At 39.3% G+C, this 12853-nt stretch overlaps 1 protein-coding gene across 2 annotated transcripts in view; it reads right to left on the bottom strand.

Moving 5' to 3' along the window:
• The window catches only part of Pcdh11x (protocadherin 11 X-linked), a 598814-nt gene extending 591351 nt beyond the window's left edge, over window positions 1–7463 (bottom strand). For both annotated transcript variants that reach the window (XM_051141350.1, XM_051141351.1), the window contains exon 1: window positions 7113–7463. The gene's annotated coding sequence lies outside the window, so the exon portion shown is untranslated. The remainder of the gene's footprint in view (window positions 1–7112) is intronic.
• Window positions 7464–12853: the final 5390 nt, after the last annotated feature.

The following is a 12853-nucleotide window of genomic DNA, read 5'->3' as shown; positions in this document are numbered from 1 at the left end:
CATTTGCTACATTAAGTAAACTCAAAATTAATGGAGTGGTATTATGATGGATCATAATTTGAATTCTTCTATAAATAAAATGAAGAGAATGTTTTAAGTGTCTGGAATGTATACTATTAATATGTCAATAGTCTTACTAGTTTATAATATAGTTTTCACAAGATCAATGCACAAAGACACTAAATGGAATGAAAATACAATAAAAGCAGCCAAGTGACAAATTTATTTTAATACATGTGAAAGTACTCATGTTTGAGATTTTTATTTTTTATCTAAAGGTTTCTTTTGGGGGGGGCTTTTTGCATCAGAACTTTAAAAAAATAATCAGGGAAACGAAACGGGAGAGGTATGGCAGAATTAGGGAGAAAGCCCTGGCTTGAAAAATGAAGATTAGCAATTCTTTTACCTTTTACTGACTAGATAGCTTTTATTCATTTAAGCTGTCTGACCTTCAGACAGGAAAAGGGGAAATAGACATGCTTTCCATGTTTTATTCTGTTTATGTAGGACGAGAAGGAATAACTATATTAAAATAATATAAATATACAGAATGATGTACACACTGAAGATGTTAGAAAAGAGAATGAATCAAAACGGTGGCAGAAAGCAATACCTGACTTTCATTTTACATAATATTAGCAAATAAACTGCAAGCCAGTTTTAATTTCAGTTTTCATTCTAATCACAATGTATTGTCAAGCTAAAAGAAATGTTAAATTATAAAAACAATTTAAATTGAATACGGAAAAATCTTATTCCAGAATATCTTTTCTTCTTTTTACTTTCTTTTTTTATTATGTTATGTCAACATGTCAGATGAATAGATTACACAGACAAGCCATTCTTTCATATTTGTGCTGGAAATAACAACTATAATATTGTCATTTTTAATTTAAAAAATTATGTTGATCAATATTTACAGCATTAGAAATGTCACTTTAAATTTATGAATAGTTGAAGGTCTTCAGGGTATAAAAATAACAGAGGCATTTATGATTTTGACAAATCATTTTTTAAATTCTAAACCACAATTGAAATGGCCTAGATTTTCTATTTTTAATTGGCTATTAATAAAAAGTCAATCTTTATAAGTATGCAAATGAATCTCTAAAGACAATTTCAATCTAAACTAGCTTTCCTCTGCTTTACCATTATGCTCCATAGGATATAAATCTTGAAGAAACATGTCACATAAGTCAATAACATTTTTCTTTTCCAAACCATGATTTTGAGATATCCTTTATATGATTAACTTCAGCCAAATAATCATATCATTTTCAAGTAAGACCTGTTAAATACTGTAAGAAAATCTATGTTAATGCATCTTACCTATTTTTTCTTCATTGTGGATACTGTATGATCAAAAAAGTCTTCAAATAACAAAAGTCTGCCCAGACAATGACATGTAATTCAGAAATGTCATAATATAAAGTTAATGACTATGAATAAGTGTACTTATTATATATTTTATTTGCACCAAGGTAAAATTCAAATGTCTTTGATGAAAATATTTTTAAAGTTTGTATGACATATTTTTCTTCCCTCCTAATTCCCAACAACGTTGAGCCAAATTTATAAAATATAGAGTAACATGCAAATAACTTTCTTTTCTTCACACGTATCAAGAAAGTGTATAGGAATAAGGTTTTGTATACAAAACGATACCTTTGTCCCTGGGCATGGTAACTACATATGTTGATAGAAACACACATTGGTGAGAAGTTTAAAATATTTTTTTAGATCCTAAAGAGGGTCTTTGAGGAGGTGCTACCCTCTCCAAATATGGAAACTTATGCTGTTACAACAGTCCCACTAAGGAAAAAGGAGCAGAAAATAAAAAATAAAATTGTTGCTAAAACCAATAAAAAGAATGGCTCATGAGAAGAGGACACACCAGAAAGGATAAAATAACAAAATAAGGTATGTGTAGTAAACAATTTTTGAAAAGTTGGAATACTCCCCAAAGCACAGTATTTAAATCACTAAATGCAGCCAAAAGAAAACAGGTATTTGAAATTATAAAAAAAAATCACAATAAATCAGAGGAATTCCACTAAAAATCCCATTTGAAATTAAAGCATGAAGCAAAAGACACAGCAACAATATTAAGCCTCCTTAGTGCAGAAATTTTTACAAATTTGTAAACAGTTTTGAAGTAGAGATTCTTTTTTTTCTTTCTTTCTTTCTTTCTTTTCTTTCTTAACTACATAAATGTCCTTTGAGGTTACTAGAGAGGCTAAGATAGTTAATGAGCAGTAGGATATAAAAGAAATTAGGAGGTTAGTTAATGCAGAGAAAAAGCTGTAAGGAAAAAGAGAAAGGGAAAACAAGGTATGGTGGCTTGCTAGTGTCTAAGAGAAAGGTACAAGATTTAAGCAAGTCTCAACTGGTCATTAGGGAGAAAGCTGAAATCGAGAGCAGAATTTCATAAACCACTCACTGCAGGATATCTGCTTTTTATTTTGTCCTTAATAGCATCTTTTCCTGAAAAGTAAAATCCACAAAGGTGGCCAAAATCTACAAATTACACACACACGTTACTGTCATAATAAACCAAATTCCTGCCACCAGCATTCCATTACTTACTACTTTGTTCTGTATAGCCACCCATGTCTACTTCTTGGCTAGCCAGTGACTAGGAATGGCTATCATTTTATAATCATGAAGACATCTTTTTTTTTTTTTTAACCAACCTCTTAACTTTTTAACAAAAAAATTAATTAACTCACACATTATGTATTAGTTTCATCACATCATATCCTAATTTTTGAGGGTCTTCTAGCTCAAATGGGCCTAAGTCAAATTTTCATAATCTCTTTTTGAACCTTAGAGCCTGACACTTTGGCACAGTAGTTGACTAACTCATGTTTGTGGATGCTTTGGTGAATAAATGGGTGATACCTTTCAAAAATGTAAATCAAAAATTATGGAAGGAATTAGCTTTCACTTCATCCCTGAATATTTTCCTTTCCCACTAGTAAAAAACCGTGGCAGCCATTCATATTTCCAGAGTGTAGCTCAAAGCCAGTGGTTTCTGTATCATTTCCTTGACTGTGTGCCTTCCTGTGCTCCCCCCCCCCCGAATCTTATAAATCTTGTCCAAAGGCCATTGCAGAGTGCTTGAGTGGAGAAATAGATCAATTTTCTGTTTTTAAGATCCTTTACCAGGTTTATTTCTGCCACCAACAACCAGGAAGCTTATCAGGAATTTCTGTCTTGCATAATAAAGTTTTGAGTACCAAGGGAAGGGGTAATATGAAAACTGCAATCCTCTCAGCCAGGCTTCCATCTTCAGAGACCCAACATTAAGGAGATCCAAAAGAACAGCACTGTGGTGATTAAGGGAGGGTGGGTCCTTAGCATATAGTTGAGCTCTAGAAAATGAATATTTTTTTTATACTTAATCTGAGTTCTCCCTGCATTTCAAATGCACAGCAACTCAAGTTTGCTGGAGAGACATATCATGTAAAGGACGCTTTGCATCAAAGGGAAGAAGAAAAGAAGAGGGGATAGAAACCTCACATTTAGAAAATCCGATGCTACTGTGCAATTCTCCTCTCCCTCCAAAGGAAATGCAGCAGCTAAGCAGCTTGCTATGATTCCTGGGAATCTAATTTCCTCAGGAATGTGACAGCTGCAGGCTTCAGTTGGTGTTCACACGCCCAGCCTGTGTCCCCTCCTTCTTGCCCTGTGCATGCTTCTCTAACTGCTCACTAGCATCCTTCTCTTGGAGCTAAAGAATAAGCTGTTCACAATCAGTGTGAAGAGGGATTGACTTTGCTTTCAGGAAATTGGGGGTGTTGTTCCTCAAAAGGATTGGAGCAAACTATAAAGGGAAGCTACAGCAGGTTTCTGTATAGTAAGGAAAAAAAAAAAAAAAAAAAAAACCCTATTCAGGAATCTTCCTAGTTAGGCGCTGTGGTCCACAGAATTGATTCCACAGCCTTAGAAAAAAGGAAAAGAAAATAGAAAGAAAGAAAAATGCTTGGCGGCTCATTGCCTGCTGCTGCAGAGCGAGACCTCTCAGTGTTCAACTCCCTATTTCTAGCCTAGCATTTTCTTCCTTGGGACTCTACATCCAGAGCATTCATCTTCGTCCCCTCCCCCTCCGCCCCATCTTGGAGAGAAAAGGACCCCCCTCTACGCGCACGCGCGCGCGTGTACACACACACACACACACACACACACACACACACACACACACACACCCCTTAGGTTGCATGCAGAGACCGACGGTGTGTGGTGTGTGTGTGGGGGGGGTTGGGGGTGGTGGTAAAGATGCTGTGATCCTTATGTCTTGCCTTTGGGAGGGGGACAGGGCCCGCAGAGATTTCCACCCTGGCATCTTGCCATTGGACTATTAAATTCATTGTGAATTAAAAAAGGTAAGAGCTGGAAACTAAGAAGAACAGAGCAAGAGCGGCTGAAAGGAGCAAAGGGAACACACACACACACACACACACACACACACACACACACACACACACACACACACACACACACACACACACACACACACACACACACACACACACACACACACACCCCACAGGACTCTGAAGCCTGAATTCCAAAAGCGCTATGGGCAGGTGGCACCTTGACAAGATTCAGAGGATGAAGGTGCGCTCAGGGCGGAGTGAGTGGTAGGGGTCTGCTGCGCAGGAAGGGAGGCCAGGAGCGCAAGGAGGCTGTGCACCTGGAGCTTGACCCTCAGGTTGGCCTTCTCCCGCCCCTGACCTGCACTAGCCACTAGCCCTCTTGGTGGCCCGCCGAGCCTCAAAGCTGCTGACATCATTGCCAGAGAAGGAGGGGCGTCCGAGATCAGGAGAACCCCTGCAGGAACTGCATTCCCCAGGCTAGCTCCCGGAGGTGCTTACTAGCCGCTTGGCAAACTCAGCGCGCTGGCGGCGGCGCCGGGACTGGAGCTGGGCGCGGCAGTTCTTAATTTAGCAGCAGGAGAAAGGTAGATTTAGACCTTGGCTCGTCCATCTCCTGGTTCTTTTTCAAAACCGCACGCATACTGTCCGCTCTGCCTCCAATAAGCCAAAGACAAGAAAGGTGAAACACGGACACATACTATCAGTTACTTGCACTGGTTTTCAAAAGCCTCCTCCCCCCAGTAAATACCCAAGAAAGGACAGCCCTGAGGCTAATGCCCTGACAGTGAGAATTTGTTTCAAACAAAATTAAAAGTACATCTTCTAAAGTTGCAGAAGGGACAAGAGCACCCTCCACCCACTTTTTATTTTTCAGTCTTGAGTCACACTTGTTTCCCTTTTTTTCTTTTTAATGGAGGACAAGGAAGACAGTCGCTTTAAGTCACCTAGAGCCTTCACCTTTTCCCTGTGGTTCTAAGTGCTGGAAATTATCCCTTTGCTCCTCAGGTTGTTTTCTGGTTGCTGTGCTATGACAATGTATAGGACCCTTCTGCTCCCATCATTTAGCCTCTTTGCCCATGGCCTAGTTTCTTAACCTCCCCCCTCCTTTTTTTTTCAGTCTCCGGTCCATTATGCAGAAACAGACCCTAGGCTAGCTAGTATAAATTTGCCTTTGGAAAGTTTCCTCATAGCCTTACGGGGTTTTTGTTGTTGTTGTTGTTTGTTTGTTTTTATTGTTTTGTTGCTGTCGCCCTTTAATTTATAAATATATTTTTTCTTTTGTCCTAGACCCTCTTCTCTCCCTGATTTACTTTGTTGGTGGGTGCCGCAGTGGCTCAGGTTTGGATTCCCAGGCCCTGACAAGACGTTTCGGAAGGACACCCGGCTCACAGAGGCGAGTGCACGCCTGCATGCACGCTCTTGAATACTCCACGCGTGCATCCCAGTGCCCCGCACCCCAAGCCGCAAAGGCGGCTAATCCAGTGGGGCGTGGAATAAATCACAGGCAGCAAAGGGGCCATCTTCACTCAAACCCTAAAAAGTCTTTCCTTGGGGGAGACAAGGAAGCTGATCCTGCTGTGCAGTCTGGGACACTGACACCCCAGGGATGAGTCGCTTTGTGACTGCGCTCACGGGAAAGTAGCATCTCTAACCAGAGGTAGACTGTCGCTGCGCTCTTCCAAAGTCTCTAAAGCAATGTGTTTGCCTTTTTAAGTCACCTTTTCCAATGAAGCTTTTAGCAAGAGGCATTTTCGGGGAAAGGGGACCGTTTTGTACATGATCTAGGAAAGTCATTCCTTTGTGGAGGGAACTCCTTTTTGGGTCTTGGAAAATGCTTTGTATTTATGACATAGGTGGGCGTTCTTTGGCTAGGGAATTCCAAGTCGTTTCTCTAGAGAAAAAACAAAACAAACAAACAAACAAAAAAAAAAAACGCTTTTATGCTGGGCTTGGCTTAGGAAGTCTTTTTATTTCCTCCAATAAAAAAAGAAGACCGGTTTTTTAAAAGAAAACTCGTTTATAAAAGGGGGACAGAATTTCCCACACCTACCATCTTCACATCCACTAGGTCCCAGGGCAAGGATAAAAGGGTGCATACCAAGTGAACCAATCCCAGGGACCCTACGCGCCCTGCTGTTTGCACTGTTTTCACAAGCCCTGCAGCAAGGGTCGGCCTCTCAGAGGTTTGCACTATCAAACCTGGACTGGAATTGGAGCCCCCAGAGAGGGGAACTCAGCTGGGCCTGTTCCCAAGATTCACCGCAGATTCGCTTCTAGGGCATTGCCCCTTAGCTGGGATCGCTCCAAGAGACTCCCCCAACAGTGTGGGGGTGTCAACTCTGCATCCCCACACTTTCCCAATCAGAGTTTCATTCAGCTTCGCTGAAGCTGATAGAATCAGTTAAAGTGAAAGACCTTATTGCACAGGCAATGTCGGGAAATTTCATGAGCGGACACTTTTCCGACAAAAGTGAGAGTTTTAGTAAAGTAACCAAGCCAAGTGGAGGCAGTGCCAAAACAATATTCTTTGCGACCTCGCCTCCAGGGTTCGATCTTTTTCTTACCTCTAGGGAACAGAACCCGGAAGGGAGATCATCAGTAGCATTTCGAAAAGCACACTGTGGTCAACTGTCCAGATCCCAGGCGCAGGCAGTCACCACGTCCTAAGTGCAGGACATGCCATGCGTCCCCAGCCTCAGAGGCTCTGACTCCCGGACCCAACCGGATACTTACCTACTGTTAAGACTCCTCTTGAGTAGAATGAAGAGGGGAACGAAAAAGGAGAAAAAAGGCTTCCGCCCGCTCCACGGAGACTGCGATTGCTGTAGCGGGATCTACCGCCACAGCTCGCAGTCCGCGGAACAGCTGTTTGTCGTGGAGGCTGGTTGTGAGGTCGGTCTGGCTGCCCGGGGTAGCTGGGCTGCCTGGGTAGCCTGTGTTGCCTCTGCCACCGCGAGTTGGTGCACTCCCGTAGCCTGGCTTTCCGCTTTGCTGCCCGGGCCGCGGCTAGCAGGTCTGGCTCACAGCTCCTCCCGCCCTGACAGTTCGTCGACTGCAAGGAGCCACAGCCAAGCCAGCCCTTTTCAATGGCGAGGGGAGGGACTAGACAGGAGGGGGGAAGGGGGACGGAAGGGGGGTGAACGAGTGGAAGGCGGGGGAAGAGGAATGAACTAGTGCCCTAGCTGCCTGCTGGGAGGGAATGGCGCAGCACCAACTGATGAGTACCCCCCTTTTCCCCCCACTCCCAGCACCCTACTTCCCACTTGGGCTCAGGAGGCGTCTCCCAGCAGATTAAGAACCCCAGGAGCGGTGCCTGGCGAGGTTGAGGTAAGCTTGGGAAGTTACTGCTTGTGGCCCAGAGGAGGCGGAATGCTCCTTGCCTACAAACTCCTTCATGGGACTGGAAGATTAGGGGAACCCATAGAGCAAAATAAGCAGGTCAGGCAACCCTTTCCGCGGGTGTTCCGCCTCTCTTCATACTTCAGGTGTCCTCTTTAAGTTTCACTCCTTTACATTGTCTTACAGAAGTTTGATTTTTCTTGGTCTATGTGCCTTTCTCGAGATTTCTATGGCTCCCCTGATTCCAGGATCCAGCAGCACCATTTTCTCATACAAAGGATACTTAGGGCACACTAAGGAAGGTAAGGGCAAGAACAGTGAGAACCCGCAGTTTGAGCCAAGTGCCTGTTTCTGAATATGTCCTATTCAACTGTGAAAGGTCTCCAGTACTTTGCTGCCCATCGTTCCCTGTGGGGTGAGGTGGAGTGAGAGTGGTGTGTCTGAGGAGGAAACCTAGCATTTGTGTATCCTAGAGAGCAACTAAGAGTAGCACTAAACACATTGGTGTCAGTGACCCTTTCAGTTGAGGGGGTGCGGGGAGGGTGGGGGGCTGTCACAATGTGAACAACACAGTTTGAAAGCAGGAAAGGACACGAGACAAGGAAAAGGCAGGGGCTAATTCACTACCTAAAGAATGGGCTCAAAAACAAGTAACAACATCCAGACTTCTCTCATTATTATTTCAAAGACAAAGTCCTTATACTTACCTAGAGGCCCAAGAATGAGACAGGTGAAAAATCTAAATTATTCTGTACAAAGGTGTGCATTTTAGAAAATAATCCACTTTCTTTGTTTAATTTTATAAAAACTTGAATTTTTTTCTTCAGTTTAGTTTTAAAAAGGAATGCTGGTCTTTGTTTTATTTTGGGTTTTGGTGATTTTTTTCTGAGATAAAATGTGAAAAAATATCCTGCTTTCAGGCACTAAAAGCTAAATATTCGAATTTTAATCTTGTATACAGAAGGGAAAATTGAATGAGAGTTGCATCTGCAAAGGATCAAAAAGGAAATAGTATGCTAGTTACTGTTAGTTGGTTTTCTCAAACAGCTTTTTTCCTCAGAAAGTTCTTTTGAGGGCAAATATTTATGAATCCTTGCTCCACTATGCCATACTCTATTTCTATTTTCCTATCCCCTTTCCAATTTCCAATTGTAGTGTTTATTTTTAACTTAAAATCTTACTTCAAAACTCTTCAATTCATTTTTACTACTGTGGTTTTTCTTCTTATACCTGAAGCCACTGCTGAGGAAAAAAAAAAAAAAAAAAAAACTTAGCAGGACAGTTCAGTGCATTCTGCATGAAATAAAATGCAAAGAAGCATTTGTTTGTATGTGTCCAGGGAGACACTTTAGCATTACATTTTATTCCTGTTGTATCTCTGACTTCATTATTCATAATATCTAGCAATGCTCTGCTCTCTTTGTTGGACCAAGGAACTACGTAGAAGATGAAATCAGATGCTGTCAAATAGTTACTGCTCTGACTCTTGAATGTCGCACTTTTGGTGACACTATCATAGGGAATGGCAGTAACTCAATAAAAATGAAATCACTGATTAATCTAGAACAGCGTGGCGAAGCTATGTCAAGGGGACACTTTCAAAGCATAAATTATTCACCATAACACCTGTAGTGGATATCAGTCAATTGATTTCCTAAGATTTCCATCTCAATTGGTCTAAAGGGAAAGAACTAGTCATTAACTTTTTTTTAAGCTATCATCATGACAGAATTATGTTGTTAATATTATTAAGTCTGTTTTATAATTTCTGAATTGATGCTCATAAAGCACGGACAATTTATACAGAGACATTGAGTTTAACAGTTTGATCTCTGGCATTCAGTTAAGAATGGATAATCTGTACATTCAGCTAAATGAGTGCTTGATAGTTAATAGTGTTTCATCTGTAGCATAGAGTGCAGTATATCATTTTATGTGTATAGTCCAAAAGAAAACCATCTCTGTGGAGTATAAATGTTACTTATAGACCAAGGAGACTCTAAAAATTGAACCAAGTAACCCAGAAAATCATCAGAGAAAAAGATACAGCTTGTTGAGCAGACTGACAGAAATTCACATCTGAAAATAATGAAAGAAATTTCTCATTTTCTCTTTGCCTGTATTCTGACTGATGGTGGCACCAGTGAGCAGTGGAATAACCAGAAGCCAGGACACCTGGCAAAAGAAACCTGAACTCTAACTCTGAAAGAAGTGATAAGGACATTTTTATGCCTTTAGAGGGGATCCTGCTTGATTAAATGAATTTATGACGTTACCACATTATTAAGTAGTCCTGTTAATCCTCAAAAAAAACACTCCATAAGGTGAGGTAGATACTATTAGTTTCTCAAGTAAGAAAATTAGAATAGATTAAAAGCCGAAGATTTTATAGCTATAAAATCTAGAGTTCGGAAACCCAAGCCTATACTGTTTATAGTAATTTTTGCTCCCAATTCATGTATACTTTTCAGATTTTGTGGCTATAGGTTTTCAAATTATGAATTCTATGAGAAATCTTATAATTAACAATGCTTTCAAAAGTAAAAAGGACACTATGGAATGTGTTTGTTAAAAACATGATATGAAGCAACTGTGGTAGTTACTGAATTTTTTCAGTGTTCTAATTAGGGAGCCTGAGCAATGATTTTGCTATGCATATAAAGTATAATTATGATAATGTAAGAGTGGAAATATGCTTACTTTTTAAACTTTAGTCATAAAGTATTATATGATTATATAAATGATCAAAGAGGTTTGTTTGTTTGTTTGTTTGTTTGTTTTAATTTTGATGTGTGAAGTTGTTTTTCAGACCTGGGAGAATTGAACACTGAGGGAAAATGTATTAAGTTGAATGACTGAGCAGCCATAGTCTTCAAATAAAAGATCACTATTGGCACTGCCTGTTGCTATATGTATAAATCACTCTGCCAAATTAATTTTTTAAAATAAGATTAACCAAGATAATAATTTTTCTTACTTCAGTTTCTCTTATATTAAAATACTGCTTATCAATTAATGTACTTGTGATATGCTCTCCCATGTTATTATTATGCAAAAGAAAACACACTAGTCACACAAATTAATCACAACAAGCACATTTTGTCTCTTTCATGATAGCTGCTGTATACTAAATTTCAGCCATTTTGTGTTGTACTAAACAACTTGCAGTGTACATTGTGCACAAATATTGTAGGTAATAGATGAAAATGGCTAGTTGGGAAGTAAATAAAGAAGGATAAAACGTATTTTCCATATTGCTATACTAAATATTAAGTCAATAACAATTGTAATTATAAGCAATGATGCTCAATGGGTAAAAAGGCAATAGTTTTAGACCAAAAAGGGAGTCTCAATTCTGGCACCCTCTAACCGTGTGGTTGCATACAAATAAACCCCCAGGACAGTATTGTCCAGTAAAATAACCACTTTCTACATGTGACTGCTGAGCCTATGAAATTTGATTTTCAACTTGAGACATGCTAAGAGAATGAAACCATGTTCAATTTTGAAGATTTCTTAGGATGTGAACATACACATACATATATGAAATATCTCAATATTGCATGCCAATGTCAGTATGTGATGCTCATATTCTGAGTAATTATTTGAATAAAGTTATCATTCAAATTAATTATTTTTCATAACTGTACTGTGACTGTAGAAAAAGTTAAAGCTATATTTCTGGACTTTCACAGTATATTCGGGAACAGTGTTGTCTTCTAAACAGATTACCTCCACTCATCTAAATGTGAGGATAGCATTCCCCACCTCAATATTCATATGCCATTTTTTACAAAAAAAAAAAATAATGTACATAAGATGTTCAGCAGTGCTGGACGCTACATTTAGGAGTTGTAATTATTCAAGCTACTGAAAATAGAGATACATACTAGTATTGGAAAGATGCTTCAATATTCAAGAATAGTAAAGTATATACAATTTCTCTTTAAAGTTTAGAAAGCTGTCAGAGGTCTAGGGAAAGGGAATAGGGCAGAATAGGGAGGGAGGACAGAAAAGGAAGATAAGAGCAAGAGATAACAATCTGGATGTAACATGAAAAAATTACAGTAAATAAAATAAAAATTGCAAACTATTAAAAAAAGAAAAAAATTTAGAAATTGTTTTCAATTACAGAAATTCCTGAGACATATCATTTGTACATACACAAATTGAAGTTAAGTCTTCAAACAGTTAAAATACACAAAGGCAATTCAATTTCTGCTGAATTGAAATATGGAGAGATAGAAGAAAGCTTGCTTTTACAACTACCTAAGCAGTTAATGGTTTTAACTGGAGGTTTTTGTTGTTGTTTTTTCCTGTATATACCCAGCTGAAAACTGTATGCATAACTTAACTGGAGACACTAGAGGGTGCTATTAGTGAAAGCTTAGAAAAATAGTTTTCTAACACCCATCCCCCTCTCTAGCATTATAGATGATTAGAATTTGAAAGGGGCACAGCTGTGAAATGAAAGTAACAATTCTCCATTCCCTCCTGGATATAACTTGTAAGGTTTCACTTCTTTTTTCTGTTTCCTTCTTTCTTTTATTCCCCCACCCCCACTCCTTCCTTTCCTCTTAGGACTACCATGTTATCAAAACAATATTAGATGTTTGCAATAGTTCTTGGGCAATTGAGTGGGAAACATTTAAGTTTGTTCCCTATTCGTAAAAACTAAAAGCTGAAGGGGCAGAGTCAAGGAAAATTCAATAAAGGGTCTCTTAGAGAAGAACGATTTTTATAACAGTCCCTGACTATTTCCCTAATGAAGTAGTGGTAGAATAATTCTGAATTATCAGAGCATATGAGATTCTTTTTCCTTCTATCTTGAACAGCTTGACACTTGAAGTGGACAAAAGCTGCAACCTAGTTTTCCTCCTAAGCACAGAGAATGACAGCCTGTGTGTACAGCTGTACTTTATTGAAGCACGGGTCTCTAATTATTGTCAGGGAATGAGTATGCATGAGTCCTAGTGGTTACTGTTTTCCACTTATGAATGTACAGTTTTCTTACTCTAATTATTGTCAGGGAATGAGTATGCATGAGTCCTAGTGGTTACTGTTTTCCACTTATGAACGTACGGTTTTCTTACTTCTCAACACAGTTTTAAATAAATTTCTTCAAATTCTGCGTG

The sequence above is a fragment of the Acomys russatus genome, chromosome X (genome assembly GCF_903995435.1).
Source record: "Acomys russatus chromosome X, mAcoRus1.1, whole genome shotgun sequence".
Classification (NCBI taxonomy): Eukaryota; Metazoa; Chordata; class Mammalia; order Rodentia; family Muridae; genus Acomys; species Acomys russatus.
Note: the sequence above shows the minus strand (reverse complement) of the source record. Positions and strands in the feature narration are given on the sequence as shown.